The sequence below is a fragment of the Papaver somniferum genome, unplaced genomic scaffold, assembly GCF_003573695.1.
Source record: "Papaver somniferum cultivar HN1 unplaced genomic scaffold, ASM357369v1 unplaced-scaffold_119, whole genome shotgun sequence".
Classification (NCBI taxonomy): domain Eukaryota; kingdom Viridiplantae; phylum Streptophyta; class Magnoliopsida; order Ranunculales; family Papaveraceae; genus Papaver; species Papaver somniferum.
Genome location: NW_020620936.1, coordinates 5,100,727 through 5,117,869, shown reverse-complemented (window position 1 = coordinate 5,117,869; position 17,143 = coordinate 5,100,727).

The following is a 17,143-nucleotide window of genomic DNA, read 5'->3' as shown; positions in this document are numbered from 1 at the left end:
CTTCATAATCATCATAGCCATAATCCTCATCATTTTCCTCTAAAGCATAATTTCCACCTGGAACAAGCTTAATAGGAGATTGAGCTTTCTTCTTAGTTGACATTCTATCCATTTTCTCATTTTTTTCCTTGAAATAATCTTGTCTAAAGGCTGGATCTCTAATGAATTTAGCACGCACTTCATCAATCTGAATAGTACTTGCTTCCTCTAATTCCTCCCTAGACAAAATATTACCCATATCAAAAACATTTTCCTCCAACCCTGCTTGAATATCCTTGTTATGCTCACGGCTTGGACTGCCCTCATTATACTTTGAATTCATAGCCATGATCTTGCCAGCTTGCTTGGCCACTTTTCTAACTTGCTTCCTGGCTAGAATATATGCATCAACTTCACCCCAATCTTTCGAACCCATACTATTGTCCGAGTCACTAGAATCATCTTGTTCCTCCTCCACCAAAACCTCACTAGAATCATTAGCAAGGCCTAACTCAGATTCTAGGGCACCATACTTGTTATTCACCACAAGTTCAGTTTGAAAAGCTCATACACAAAAGGAGTTTCAAAAGATTTAAATTTAAAAGATGTACCTTTATTAGGGGAGTTCTTACCCATAACTATTTTCCAATCCTCTTTAGGTTTCCCTGGATTAGTAATAAACGTAGGTCTGGTAGGATTTTGCTTGGACACGGAATTTGAAGTAATTTCCGTAACTGAAATTTGCGTTGGATTTTCAGAATCATACTTGGTCCCAGACTGAATATTTGGAATATCTTCCAAATTCTTTTTAGACACGGACTCTTGCTGGGCTTTAGAAGTTTGCACGGACTGAATTTGCACGGACTCTTGCTGAGCTTCCCTAGTTTGCACGGACTCTTGCTGAGCTTCCCTAGTTTGCACGAACTTCCCTTGTCTACTATATGCATTGTCAATATGGACAGAATTATCACGTAAAGTAAGATCTTTTTTGGCTGAAATATTGTTTTTACATCTCATCAACTTAATCTGAGCTTCACGATACTCATTAAAAGCTTTTTCGAGCTGCTCTTAGAGTTGTTTATCATTAGACTTCTCATGAATTGATTCCATAATCACGTTCCCAGACTTCTCAATATCATCAGAAACAGCAACCTCATGAACTGAATTTATACTCTCCTTACCAGCCTTCACATTATTGACGTTAATTGCATGGCCTGCATGGGAAGCTTCACCAACTTTTTTCCAAACAGATTTGATTGATTTTCCTTCTTTGTCATTCTTAATGGTCACAGTAGGTGACTTCTTTACAGCATTAGAACCTCCCAAAATTTCTTTGCAGCAAGGCAATTCTCAAATTTGTGGCCCATAAACTTACAATGAGTGCAGAATTTGACATTCTCTAAGTCTTGAATTTCAATATACTGCCAGAACTCTTTTCCATTTGCATTCAAGCGAATTCTTTTAGGAATCAACTTAGCAAAGTCAATATCAATCAGAACCGCAGCATAGTTTCCAACATCATGATCCAATGTCTTTTGATCAATAGCAATCGGTTTTCCAATAATTTTAGCAATGGAAAGAAGAATTTTCTTAGTCCATAACTCAATGTACAAACCAGGGAAACTTACCCAAACTGAAGCTCTTGAAGTTTGATGTCTTTCTGGATCAAAATTTGGGTAAAAATTAAAAACCCTAAGCTGTTGATTCTGTATAACCCAAGTATCACCATGCCATACACGTTCCTTGTCATCTGCTGAAGTTAACTTTATGATAAAGAACCCTTTTGTCATTGGAACTAACTTACATCTTCCAGCACCGAAACCCCATTGTTCCTCCAAACTCTTTTGAACATCAGCAAGTTTTAAGCCCTTAAAGTTCAATCTCCCAATGAGACTGAACTGAAATATATCACGTCCCTCTTGAAGAAGATTATTTGGAAAAACCAAAGCTGGTTCTTCCAAATATGTTGATGCCTCAGGGAGAGATAAGAAATATGAATCTCTTAACATATATGGTTTTTTACCCTTAACCAAATCAGCAAAAGATACCTTATTGTTCCCATGATTATTCACGTTTGAATCAGGGTTTTCCCCCATCCTAAATCACCAAAGATGATCTAGAATGAAGGAAAAACGTTGATGAAAGTTGGAAACCCTAAAACAAAAAAAAATCGCCAATTTTTTGGAGACTACTTTGCTAACTCCTTCAACCGTTTGCACGACTTACTCACATTTCTCATCGTGGATGAATCCACGTGCCGTAGGCCGCCAGACCAAAACCCTAATTGATATCCCCCCATGTGACATGATTGATGTCTCAAGAATCGTGGAGTCTGCATGACAGACGTGTATTTTATTAGTCAGTTGTTGACTAATTAGACAATGTGTCTAAGTTTTGTTGAATCGAGCATGAGTGATCGAATGCTCGATGACTCATGGATTGAACATGTTAGACGCTCTTAGATATTGCTCGTCTGAGCAGATATTGTAAATTCGAGCAACTGAGATAGTTGAATCAATATTTGAGCAACTGAGCAAGTATTGCTCAGTTCGAAGAATTACTGAATATTGATAGTTATATCAATATTTGAGCAACTGAGCAAGTCAGTTCGACGAATTACTGAATATTGATAGTTGGATCAATATTTGAGCAACTGAGCAAGTATTACTCACGAATTACTGACAAATCACTGAATATTGATAGTTGGATCAATATTCGAGTAACTGAGCAAGTATTGCTCAATTCGACGGATTACTGATAAATTACTGAGTATTGATATTGATAGTTGGATCAATATTCGAGTAACTGAGCAAGTATTGCTCAATTTGACGAATTATTTTATTGGTGACGTGACCCAATAAAATATTAATTAAAATATTGGTAGACTACCAAATATTGTATAATTAATCCAGATGTTGATTGCTGGATAAACATAAATTTTATTAGTGTTTGAACTTGCTCAGAATGATGATTTCGTGGAGCGTTTGTTCAAAACCCTAATTTTTGATCAATTGTTCGTCAATTGATGAATTGTTGAAAATAGGTCATGAGTGAGGGATGGACCGACAACATGGAATGAGGGAGTCCATGTGGCGCCCGAGTGCTCGAGTGAGCGTGCACCACGGTCCTGAGTTGACCGATTGGTGAAAGAATGATGATTAAATGTCGGTTTCATCATTTATTAAAATAGTGCTCGTCTGAGCATTAGGTAATAAAACCTAATTTATGGAGAAGTGAGGGACCGACCAAGAAGGAATGAAACCGGTCCTTGGGTGTGGGACCAGCTGATGGTCGATTGAGCAAATTCCAAGTTGGTTGGAAAGAGTTTGGACCCAATATGAGCAATTGAGCAAATTATGTCAAAATTATAAGAATTCGTGGGACCGGTTCCTTGTAAGCCTTAGGGCCGGCCTTGGTCGCTCAAGAAAGCATACCCGTGTCTCAGTTCTGAGAGCTTCAGTATTTTCTGATGTGCGTTTGAGCAATATCGTGAGTTTTCAGAAGAGTTCGGTCTTTGACTGAAATTCTCGATTTTGCTCGAACGAGCAAGTAGAACTTTGCTCGTTTGATCAGAAATTTGGAAAATATTAAAATAGTGATATTCTAATATTTGGCGTGAGTAGCATAGTCGGTCATATGACCATCTGGGTTTTTGGCTTTTTCTTGGTTTGAGCAATATTTGAGAAAATATGAAGGGATCATGATATTTTGCTCAAACGGAGGAGTTTCATGAGATGAGGGAAATAATAATTATGAAAGACTAGGGATTGTAAGGTGTGAGACCAGCCACGGCTAGGGCATGGCCAGCCGGCTAGGTTGCACGATTACGCCTTTCCCTATTTTTTATTATTTTTCATGAAACTGCGAAAATATGGAGAAACCATGAGTTTTGCTCAAACAAGGAAAATTGCTAGAATAAAGGAGTTTTCATGAGTCCATGAAAATAATAGAATAATTAAGATAAAGGAAAAAGGGCGTGGGGACCGGCCACGGCGGCATGACCGGTCGGTCGGTGGGCCCGGTCCCACAGGCACCACTTTATTATTTTAATAATATTTTCTCTCTCCAATTCCGTGTAGGATTCCTCATTTATCCATATTTTTGAATTCTCATTCGTGCATTTGGGTGCTCGTTCCTGCATCATTGTTGAGTACACTTGCACCATTTTATGGGGCTTACTCAGTAATAGTCCAGATGCCCGATTGTTGAGTATTTATTACTAATTTATGAAATTCAGTGGAGAATGATTCATGAAACTGAGTAATAAAAGTGAGTAGTTATTTATTATCAATCCATAGGATCAGCCATGGATTCGACCATGAATTCGGTATAATAAAATGAGCATTACCATCCCATGGGATCGTGGATTCGACCATAGAATCGGAGTAACGAGATTATCTATTACCATTCCATGAGATCCGCCGTGGATTCGACCATGGAATCAGAGTAATGAGATAAAATAGATTATTTTCTAGGAATTCAGTGGTGAATTTCACAGTAGAATTAATCTATTACAGAAGAGATATTAGCCAGTTAAAGCGTCATATCCGTTCAGAAAGGTGCATAGTCAGGAAACAACGAGCGTTGCCGAAGTCATGAAGGCGTTATTGCTCTCAATCTTACGGAAAACCGCCTGGATCTATACACGGTCTCTCTACATAGTCAGGGAACAGTGAGTGTCACCGACATCCTAAAGGCGTTGTTGCTCTCAATCTTACGGAGAACCGCCCAATCGTTCTTATATGTAGAGGTGGGTCTCTCTATGCAGTCAAGGAACAGCGAGTCACCGACGTCCTGAAGGCGTTGTTGCTCTCAATCTTACGGAGAACCGCCCAATTACGTTATTCTACATAGAGGTCATGATGAAATGCGAGGTATCGAACGCTCAGCTAGTGGAGGCCTTTCGAGAAACATATTCATCATGGATCGTAAAATATGAATCGTCACATGTCGGAAGCCCTGCCAAAAACATGCAGTATCATGATTTTACGATTTTGACCTTTGTTGAAATCCACCATCTACATTAAGTCCCCTGCTTAGCGAGGGACGGTCATGTTCCGCGGTAAGCACTAAATGGTGATTTTCAGTCGACGAGATCAATGGTTGAACTCAGTTGTACAAAGTATTTTCAGAATCCTCGATTTGCTCCAATGATGTCATGCACGAGCACGAAGAGATGTGGCACCGCTGATTTGGTCGGTCAAAAAGTCCAATTTTGGACGGTTTAGTATTCACGGACCCGAGCCCAAAAAAGGAAACCCTTGTTTTATTAGGTTTTAGAAATAAAACTAATATAAAAGGGAAGTAACCCTAAATTTTTCTTATATTTTTTTTTGATTGACCGACCACTCTTCCCCTTGATTTCTTCACGCGAGCAGCAGGAGGAGGAAGGAAAAAAAATCACGCCAGAATTTTCCAATCGCCGGCGATCGGCGACCGTCCGGCACCGACCATGTGCGTAATTTTCTTTTTTTGTTTTTTGCTGTGTGTTTTCATGAGTTGTTCAAAACACAATCCATAAGTGAAGATGTAGGTTTCATGAAAGTTGTTTTTTTTTAAAAAAAAATGTATGTCCGTTCATTCGTTAGTTTAAGAAACTAGCAATAATCCCTAATATGAAAGAGATATATGAATCTTTGAGATATGATTTAGTTGCAGTAGATAAAATTTTGTTTATGAGGTCTCATGAAAATCCAAATTTTACTCTCAAAGCATGAATTTTCACACAAATACCTACGTACGTTCGTAATTAAAGTAATAAACAATAATCCTAAGATATTTTCGAAATAAACCTGCAATTCATGATAAAATTTTGCATGAGAACTTTCAAAATTTTATTTGGGAATCTGTGGACTTTTACAAAATAGAAAAGACCCTCGTTTCATAGACAAACGCTCGTTTGAGCAAAAAAAAAAAATTTATTAACCCACGTAAATTTTTTTTTTTTCAAAAATGTACGTGAGTTTTTTTTTTTTTAATTTTGATAAAAAATCAAATAGCAATTCTTAAATAATTGTTAGAGATAAACAATTATATTTTATGATGTGTGTTTGTGGCACAAAATCATGGAACGTTCACATGAAGAGTTTATGTGAATTGTTCATAGTTTCGTGAAAAGTCAAGTGTTGACTTTGAAATGATGAGTTTTGCTCGGCTTTGCAGGTTTGAAAGAACGAGCAGATTTTAGGGGTTTTACGTTGTTATCACTAAGTTCGTGAAACCGTAAATAGGTAAGAGTTGAGGATTACCATTTTGTAGACGCTGATGTGAGCATCATAATTATTCCGTTGCTTTAATTCCATTGTGTTGATGAAATTCGTGTATGGATGTCACAGCAATTTTGCAAAGATGACTCCGTCCCGTGGTAGCGCTTCTGGAGATGATGTTTCTAGAGAGGACACTTCTATAGAGGATGTTTCTACATACGCGTCTTCCAGAGATGATGATTCTTCCAGAAATCATGGTTATGGGACTTCTAAGAAGAAAGCGGAAGCTCCTAAAACCAAGAACATCCCAAATGCTGATGACGAATTCTTCGTGTTTCTGTATAGACCCGAAAAGAGTCCCTCAGGTTCCTCATTTCGGCTGCTCATAAATCCCAGGAGTACTATTCATAACAAATTAGTATCTCCTCAAGCGATAATTAGGTTCTGTTTGAGTGGGAACCACTATTTGGGTTCACACGTGGAACTTAAGCTTTCACGAAAACCCCCGGCGCATTTCTCTGGATGGGCAAGGCATATGTTGGGTCATAGTCATGTAAGGACCATGCTGGATCATGCATAGGTGACACGAGCTATTCAGGGCTGCTGGGGATTTGATCATTAATCACGACAAACCAGGTATGGTGGCTTTGCTTGCTCACTGGTGCGTTCCTACTCATACTTTCATATGCAGGTGGGGAGAATTCAATATCACTTTAGAAGACGTAGTCACTTTGTTGCATCTCCCTATTACTGGCAATTTCCCTGAATATCTCTCAGCAGAGGAGAATGTAATATCTGGCGTGTTGGAAACTACAATGCGTGAATTCAACAAGTCACCCAAAAACTGTTATGCTCAATGGTTGAAGCACTGGTGGCCAAGAGATGAGGTCCTTGAAGAACCTGTCGATAGTCCCCTGACCATCGCTGCTTTCTTGTGCTTGTGGCTCTCCAGAGATGTTCTTGAAGATAACAGACATTTATTGAAGCCGTTTGTGATTCCTTTTGCCATAAAGATGGCCAAAGGTGAGAAACTTCCCATCGGCAGTCTGTTTTTGGGTTCACTGTTTTCCAATTTAGACTCCTTAGTCATAGACTCCAGTATCTCCAATGGTTTCATGAAAATCGAAACATATGCTAATACCATGTTCCTCCAAGCTTTGATGTGGGATCACTTTGAGCAGTATGCACCAATTCCTCGTAGCGTCTTGCAAGGGCTAAATGTCGACACTCTCCATGCTTTCCTTGAGAAAAATAATGCCAGGATCATGCGTTGGTCGACAAAACAACCACAACAGAAGATACGTCTCACTGATGTTTTGGACATCGAGTCTGAGTTTGATTTTTGCCCTTGGGTGTCGGTTCCTCCGCTCTTCTCAGAATTAATTACTTTCAATACTGCTGAAGAAAATACCATATTGAAAACTGACACTAGCTTGAGTGATGGAGAGAAGTATTTTATATTGAGTTGCACTTCTGGTTACTTAGTGTCAGTAATGCATGGGGAATTTCAAGTGGAAGAATATAACATTGATCGAGCAGCTCGACAAATGGGTCTCGATCAGTGTACTCCAGGTCATCGAATGAATAAGCCATCAATTGAGCATTTGAAGGCTCACCTGGATTGCACACACATGGAAGGAAATGATTATTTGTTTCCTTGTTATGACCTAGCTACTTATGCGACTCCGGGCTATGTAGACTTCTGGCATCAACAACTTGAGTGCTTGCACAAGTTTGCAATGGATGTTAAGCCTCTAGTACGAGAGTTTTCTCATGCTGATGTGATTTTTGATCGACCAAGATTTAGGCATCTCTCCAGTGGTGATAAAATAAAAACACCTCCAGAATGTTCCCAGGTTCGTTTTCTCCTTAAGATTTTGGTGGATGCATGATAACTACACCTTAATTACTTTATTGTCTTTGTTGTAGGATGGCCGTGTCGTGAGATCTCGAACTAATGTAGACTTTTCAGAATTTCAAGAAAGTCCCCAGGGTGGAGAAAACAGGAGCAGAACATCTTATAGGATGATACCAAATATTATGAAGTCCCCAGCCATTTCTTTGGTGAGTTGTTAGCACTTCCCTTATCATCGCGATTTTCCTTTGTCCGTGTAATTAGGATCCAAAAGAATATTGTTAATTTTTTTCAGAATTTTGCTCCATCGTCCATTGACGGTCTTCATCTTACTTCTATACGAACAATCCAGGAATCCAGCGTTGATGACGAGGTTGATGTACGTATCCTTTTGTGTAAATGATTATGGCATTTCCTTGAATGAAGTAATGATAATTGTCGTTGATGCATCCATGAGGAGAATGTTGTGGAAAGCCAACATGGCCAGGTTGTTCATTCATCTTCAAATAACAGTGAGAAAGAGAATCTTCAAGAATCGGGACCGGATGGAGGTAATGGTGCTCCCAATATTGATGCCGACCATATTAATCCTTCGAAGGACTTGGTAATCCCTCAAGTAAGTATCCACTTTATATTCTCTTCATAGAAGTACAATATTTCTGACTTGAGATTAAATTAATAAGAATCCACATGAATGAATGAGAACTTTTAGCAAAATACGTCATCAGAAAATTCAGAACTCAGCTTTTTAGAAAAAACGCCATAAAATCTTCATACGATGTCATATTTTCGCAATCTACCCATGTATCCTTATGCCCGGGAAATTTCCAAGCTTTAGCCAAGAAGATTTTTAAGTTTTGAGCACGTTTAGGGGCAGAAATTAGCGAAACAGTACACTTCCAGGAGACTTTCAGGAATTTTTCAGCTGGCATGTAGTCCAATGTTTTGGCTACAACTCCTTACTCGTTTATCCGATTGCTATAAAATTTTGATATGTTATAGAAAACATCCATACGAAGAGAAAGGTATATGACTCAACCTTAGAATCCTTACCAATTGCTCCCAGTTCATCATCTTATACAGGGCAGTGTGAAATATCTTCAGTCGGGCTTATTGAAAAACGTGTTTCATGACTTCCACACCATTTTCTCATGTCTTGGATGCATAATAAAGAACTTAGATAGTGTTAGTTCACTTACATAATGGATTTTATGATTGCCTTTGGTTTCCATGCTCGAATTGCTCTAATATCATGTAATCTTCGTATTAGGTACCAAATACCGAGGTTGAGAATAACGGAGCAAATGACGATTCGAACCGTATGGTGAATCAAGTTGATGATGTTACGATTTCTGAACCTTAACGCCATGAGAATATTGCTACTGAAGTTGTCGAGGAAACTGAGACTCCAGTTGTCATCGCTCCGACGGAAGAAACCGAACCAAGAGCAGAAGAGACTGTGCCAGAAGAAGTTATTACCATGACTATGGAAGTTGCTCCGGTAATTGAGAATCGCATAGTGATACACGAATATCCTAATGCAAGGATTGTTTTTGAGTCTCCATTTGGTGTTTTACTCCCATATCACGTATCTGTTGGCGGATTCAGCGTTCCCACTGGGTATGCCAATATGTATGAGAAGTTGTGGAAGATGTACGACCATATTGTTGTTACAAGAGATCCTGAACGTAGCTACTTCTTGACAATGCAATTAGGAAACATATTGCATGTTATAGATGACATTCGTACCAGCGACAGAAGTACCGTCACTCGAGATGTACTCTTCGATTGGGAGTACAACTTGGAAAAATCCGAAGAACTTGGTTTTAACTTGAAGTGGCTTCGTCAAAATATCAACACCATTAAGGATGCAGTGGTGAAGAATATACCCTTTACCAGTGATGCCGTGATGGAGAAAATGACCAAGATTGTTGAGCTGACTGAAAAGCCGGAGTTGGAGAAAGCGGCTTTGCAAGTCTTGGAGAATGCTGAGAAGCAGAAATCATACTTTGATGGATTCCTTTAGTTTTCTTTCCATAATCTCTTGAACCTTGAACTTCTGAGAGATGTGAGGTTTTATTTTGGTTTTGCATTAATGAGTGACTGAGGATTTTCTTTTGGATTTGATAGATATTTTTTCTTAAATAAAAGAACTTTTGATAAATTGTTGAATTCAAATACTGGATGCAAGTACTGCAAACGTTTTGGAGGAATTGAAAATACATGTAAAAGAAAATCCTAAGATGCAAATGTCAGGCGTCTTGAGCATTTGTCTTGGACATAAAAACATCCAATGTTGAATGCTTCATGCGTCAAAAATCTTGAGCCAATTCTCATGAATCACTAGTATGCTTGTCTTGCCCTTGATGTCAGCCAATTTGTAGTATCCTCCAGCTACTGACTTAGCAATCATAAAAGGCCCTTCCCAGTTAGAATTATTTGTGGAATGAAAATTACGTTTAGTTGCCTTAAGAACCAAATCTCCTTCATGTAACTTGTTAGGCTTGGTTGCTCGTGCCCTGAAGATTTTTTGTTAGTTTGGAATTTCTCGTACGATGGGATTCCATGTTGGTGGAGCTTTCCAATTCGACACATGTGGAGACTCGTGCAAGGGAGAATATTTTGGATATTGTTTGTGAAATTCGGTCATTATTCCAGCAATGACTATGTTACCGAGACGGTGGATTCAGAGAGGTTCCGCGTCGAACCATTTGGTGAAGTATTGCTGAGGTGAGACTAACCACTCATAACGTTTGGTCACGGCTGAATTATGAGTAAGATCAAGTCCCCTGACCAGAGTAGCATATTTGAAAGTTGGTAATATAGATGCATGAGGGGGAATGAGACTTTCCTGAGTGCGGAACCTCCTGACGAATTCAGGTGCACTCTCTTCGGGTTTTTGTGGGAGTTCCATCAAGGCTTCGACTTCTTCGAGATGTTCGAACGGGGGATCATCTTCCGCTTCGTTTTTGAGTTAACGTATATAAAATTCAAAATTTAATGAACTCTTTCATTTGTGTTGGCTTTGTCTTTCTATTTGATTCAAGATAGATGAAATTTGTTAGGATTTGGATTAGTTATGCATGGTCTTTCATCCTTCTTCTATTGTGAAATTTGAGTTCTTTCATATTTTCTTGAATCAACATACATAAAAATGCAATTTTTACTAGACGTAATGCCTTAGAACATATTATTTATGACTACAATACATTTTCAAACTTTTTCTGTTAAAGATGAGTTTATCTAGTTTACAATTTAGTTTCGAAAATCAATTTCAGACATATAACGAAGTGTGTAGACTTTTTTGAGTTAACGTATATAAAATTCAACATTTATATGAACTCTTTTTTTTTTTGTGTTGGTTTTTTCTTTCTATTTGATTCAAGATAGATGAAATCTGTTAGGATTTGGATTAGTTCTGCTTGGTCTTTCATCCTTCTTCTATTGTGAAATTTGACTTCCTTCATATTTTCTTGAATCAGCATACATAGAAATGCAATTTCTGCCTTAGAACATATTATTTGTGAATACAATACATTTTCAAACTTTTTCTGTTAAATATGAGTTTATCTAGTTTACAATTTAGTTTCAGAAATCAATTTCAGACAAATAACGAAGTGTGTAGACTTTTTTGAGTTTACGTACATAAAATTCAACATTTTTATGAACTCTTTCTTTTTGTGTTGGCTTTGTCTTTCTATTTGATTCATGATAGATTAAATTTGTTAGGATTTGGATTAATTCTACATAGTATTTCATCCTTCTTCTAGTTTGAAATTTGACTTCCTTCATATTTTTTGAATCAACGTACATAGAAATGCAATTTTTACTAGAGCTATTGCCTTAGAACATATTAATTGTAATTACAATACATTTTTCAAACTTTTTCTGTTAAAGATGAGTTTATGTAGTTTACAATTTAGTCTCGGAAATCAACTTCCGACTTATAACGAAGTGTGTAGACTTTTTTGAGTTAACGTATAAAAAATTCAACATTTTTATGAACTCTTTATTTTTGTTTTGGCTTTGTCTTTCAATTTGATTCAAATAGATGAAATTTATTAGAATTTAAATTAGTTCTTCCTGGTTTTTCATCCTTCTTCTATTGTGAAATTTGACTTCCTTCATATTTTCTTGAATTACTGTACATAGAAATGCAATTTTTACTAGACGTAATGCCTTAGAACATATTATTTGTGATTACAATACATTTTTCAAACTTTTTCTGTTAAAGATGAGTTTATCTAGTTTACAATTTAGTCTCTGAAATCAATTTCCGACTTATAACGAAGTGTGTAGACTTTTTTGAGTTAACGTATATAAAATTCAACATTTATATGAACTCTTTCTTTTTGTGTTGGTTTTGTCTTTCTATTCTATTCAAGATACATGAAATTTGTTAGGATTTGGATTAGTTCTGCATGGTCTTTCATCCTTATTCTATTGTGAAATATGACTTCCTTCATATTTTCTCGTACATAGAAATGAAATTTTTACTAGAGCTATTGCCTTAGAACATATTAATTGTAATTACAATACATTTTTCAAAAAATTTCGATTAAAGATGAGTTTATCTAGTTTAAAATTTAGTCTCAGCAATCAATTTCCGACTTATAACGAAGGGTGTAGACTCTTTTGAGTTAACGTATATAAAATTCAACATTTTTATGAACTCTTTCTTTTTATGTTGGCTTTGTCTTTCTATTTGATTCAAGATAGATGAAATTTGTTAGGATTTGGATTAGTTATTCTTGGTCTTTCATCCTTCTTCTATTGTGAAATTTGCCTTCCGTCATATTTTCTTGAATCAACGTACATAGAAATGCAATTTTTACTAGATGTAATGCTGGAACATATTATTTGTGATTAAAATACATTTGTCAAACTTTTTCTGTTAAAGATGAGTTTATCTAATTTACGATTTAGTCTCAGAAATCAATTTCCGACTTGTAGACTTTTTTGAGTTAACGTATATAAAATTCAAAATTTTATGAACTCTTTCATTTGTGTTGGCTTTGTCTTTCTATTCGATTCAAGATAGATGAAATTCGTTAGGATTTGGATTAGTTATGCATGGTCTTTCATCCTTCTTCTATTGTGAAATTTGGCTTCCTTCATATTTTCTTGAATCAATGTATATAGAAATGCAATTTTTACTAGACGTTATGCCTTAGAACATATTATTTGTGACTACAATACATTTTCAAACTTTTTCTGTTAAAGATGAGTTTATCTAGTTTACAATTTAGTTTCAGAAATCAATTTCAGACTTATAACGAAGTGTGTAGACTTTTTTGAGTTAAGGTATATAAAATTCAACATTTTTATGAACTCTTTCTTTTTGTGTTGGCTTTGTCTTTATATTTGATTCAAGGTAGATGAAATATGTTTGGATTTGGATTAGTTCTTCTTGGTCTTTCATCCTTCTTCTATTGTGAAATTTGCCTTCCTACATATTTTCTTGAATCAACGTACATAGAAATGCAATTTTTACTAGACGAAATGCTTTAGAACATATTATTTGTGATTACAAAACATTTTTCAAACTTTTTCTGTTAAAGATGAGTTTATCTAGTTTATGATTTAGTCACAGAAATCAATTTCCGACTTATAACGAAGTGTGTAGACTTTTTTTAGTTAACGTATATAAAATTCAAAATTTTATGAACTCTTTCTTTTTGTGTTGGCTTTGTCTTTCTATTTGAGTCAAGATAGATGAAATTTGTTAGGATTTGGATTAGTTCTGCATGGTCGTTCATACTTCTTCTATTGTGAAATTTGACTTCCTTCATATTTTCTTGAATCAACGTACATAGAAATGTAATTTTTACTAGACGTAAAGCCTTAGAACATATTATTTGTGATTACAATACATTTTCAAACTTTTTACGTTAAAGATGGGTTTATCTAGTTTACGATTTAGTCTCAGAAATCAATTTCCGACTTGTAGACTTTTTTGAGTTAACGTATATAAAATTCAAAATTTATGAACTCTTTCATTTGTGTTGGCTTTGTCTTTCTATTTGATTCAAGATATATGAAATTTGTTATGATTTGGACTAGTTATGCATGGCCATTCATACTTCTTCTATTGTGAAATTTGCCTTCCTTAATATTTTCTTGAATCAACGTACATAGAAATGCAATTTTTACTAGACGTAATGCCTTAGAACATATTATTTGCGATTACAATACATTTTCAAACTTTTTCTGTTAAAGTTGGGTTTATCTAGTTTACAATTAAGTTTCTGAAATCAATTTCTGACTTATAACGAAGTGTGTAGACATTTTTGAGTTAAAGTATATAAAATTCAACATTTTTATGAACTCTTTCTTTTTGTGTTGTCTTTGTCTTTCTATCTGACTCAAGATAGATGAAATTTGTTAGGATTTGGACTAGTTCTACATGGTCTTTCATCCTTCTTCTAGTGTGAAATTTGATTTCCTTCATATTTCTTGAATCAACGTACATAGAAATGCAATTTTAGTAGAGCTATTGCCTTAGAATAAATTAATTGTAATTACAATACTTTTTTTTTTTTTGCTAAGTTGTAATTAAAATACATTTTTCAAACTTTTTCTGTTAAAGATGAGTTTATCCAGTTTACAAATTAGTCTCCGAAATCAACTTCCGACTTATAACGAAGTGTGTAGACTTTTTTGAGTTAACGTATAAAAAATTCAACAGTTTTACGAACTCTTTATTTTTGTATTGGCTTTGTCTTTCAATTTGAGTCAAATAGATGAAATTTGTTAGAATTTGGGTTAGTTCTGGATGGTCTTTCATCCTTCTTCTATTGTGAAATTTGAATTCCTTCATATTTTCTTGAATCAGCGTACATAGAAATGCAATTTTTACTAGACGTAATGCCTTAGAACATATTATTTGTGATTACAATACATTTTCAAACTTTTTATGTTTAAGATGGGTTTATATGGTTTACGATTTAGTCTCAGAAATCGATTTCCGACTTGTAGACTTTTTTGAGTTAACGTATATAAAATTCAAAATTTTATGAACTCTTTCATTTGAGTTGGCATTGTTTTTCTATTTGATTCAAGATATATGAAATTTGTTATGATTTGGATTAGTTATGCATGGTCTTTCATCCTTCTTCTATTGTGAAATTTGACTTCCTTTATATTTTCTTGAATCAACGTACATAGAAATGCAATTTTTACTAGACGTAATGCCGTAGAACATATTATTTGTGACTACAATACATTTTCAAACTTTTTCGGTTAAAGATGAGTTTATCTAGTTTACAATTTTGTGTCAGAAATCAATTTCAGGCATATAACAAAGTGTGTAGACTTTTTTGAGTTAACGTACATAAAATTCAACATTTTTATGAACTCTTTCTTTTTGTGTTGGCTTTGTCTATCTATTTGATTCAAGATAGATTAAATTTGTTAGGATTTGGATTAGTTCTACATGGTCTTTCATCCTTCTTCTAGTTTGAAATTTGACTTCCTTCATCTTTATTGAATCAACGTACATAGAAATGCCATTTTTACTAGAGCTATTGCCTTAGAACATATTAATTGTGATTACAATACATTTTTCAAACTTTTTCTGTGAAAGATGAGTTTATCTAGTTTACTATTTAGTCTCAGAAATCAACTTCCGACTTATAACGAAGTGCATAGACTTTTTTGAGTTAACGTATAAAAAATTCAACATTTTTATGAACTCTTTATTTTTGTAGTGGCTTTGTCTTTCAATTTGATTCAAATAGATGAAATTTGTTAGAATTTGGATTAGTTCTGGCTGGTTTTTCATCCTTCTTCTATTACGAAATTTGACTTCCTTCATATTTTCTTGAATCAACGTACATAGAAATGCAATTTTTACTAGACGTAATGCCTTAGAACATATTATTTGTGATTACAATACATTTTTCAAACTTTTTCTGTTAAAGATGAGCTTATCTTGTTTACAATTTAGTTTCAGAAATCAATTTCATACTTATGACGAAGTGTGTAGCCTTATTTGAGTTAACGTATTTAAAATTCAACATTTTTATGAACTCTTTCTTTTTGTGTTGGCTCTGTCTTTCTATTTGATTCAAGATAGATGAAATTTGTTAGGATTTGGATTAGTTCTACATGGTACAATTAATATGTTCTAAGGCAATACGTCTAGTAAAAATTGCATTTCTATGTACGTTGATTCAAGAAAATATGAAGGAAGTCAAATTTCACATTAGAAGAAGGATGAAAGACCATGCAGAACTAATCCAAATCCTAACAAATTTCATCTATCTTGAATCAAATAGAAAGACAAAGCCAACAATAAAAGAAAGAGTTCATAAAAATGTTGAATTTAATATACGTAAACTCAAAAAAGCCTACACACTTCGTTATAAATCAGAAATTGATTTCTCAGACTAAATTGTAAACTGGATAAACTAATCTTTAACAGAAAAAGTTTGAAAAATGTATTGTAATTACAATTAATATGTTCTAAGGAAATACATCTAGTAAAAATTACATTTCTATGTACGTTGATTCAAGAAAATATGAAGGAAGTCAAAATCAATAGAAGAAGGATGAAAGACCAGCCAGAACTAATCCAAATTCTAACAAATTTCATCTATTTGAATCAGATTGAAAGAAAAAACCAACACAAAAAGAAAGAGTTCATAAAAATGTTGAATTTTATATACGTTAACTCAAAAAAGTCTACACACTTCGTTTAAGTCGGAAATTGATTGCTGAGACTAAATTGTAAACTAGATAAACTCATCTTTAACACAAAAAGTTTGAAAAATGAATTGTAAATATCAAGGAAGTCAAATTTCACAATAGAAGAAGGATGAAAGACCAGCCAGTATTAATCCTAATTTTAACAAATTTCATCTATTTGAATAAAATTGAAAGACAAAGCCAATACAAAAATAAAGAGTTCATAAAAATGTTGAATTTTATATACGTTAACTCAAAAAAGTCTACACACTTCGTTATAAGTCGGAAATTGATTGCTGAGACTAAATTGTAAACTAGATAAACTCATCTTTAACACAAAAAGTTTGAAAAATGTATTTTAATCACAAATATTATGTTCTAAGGCAATACGTCTAGTAAAAATTGCATTTCTAGG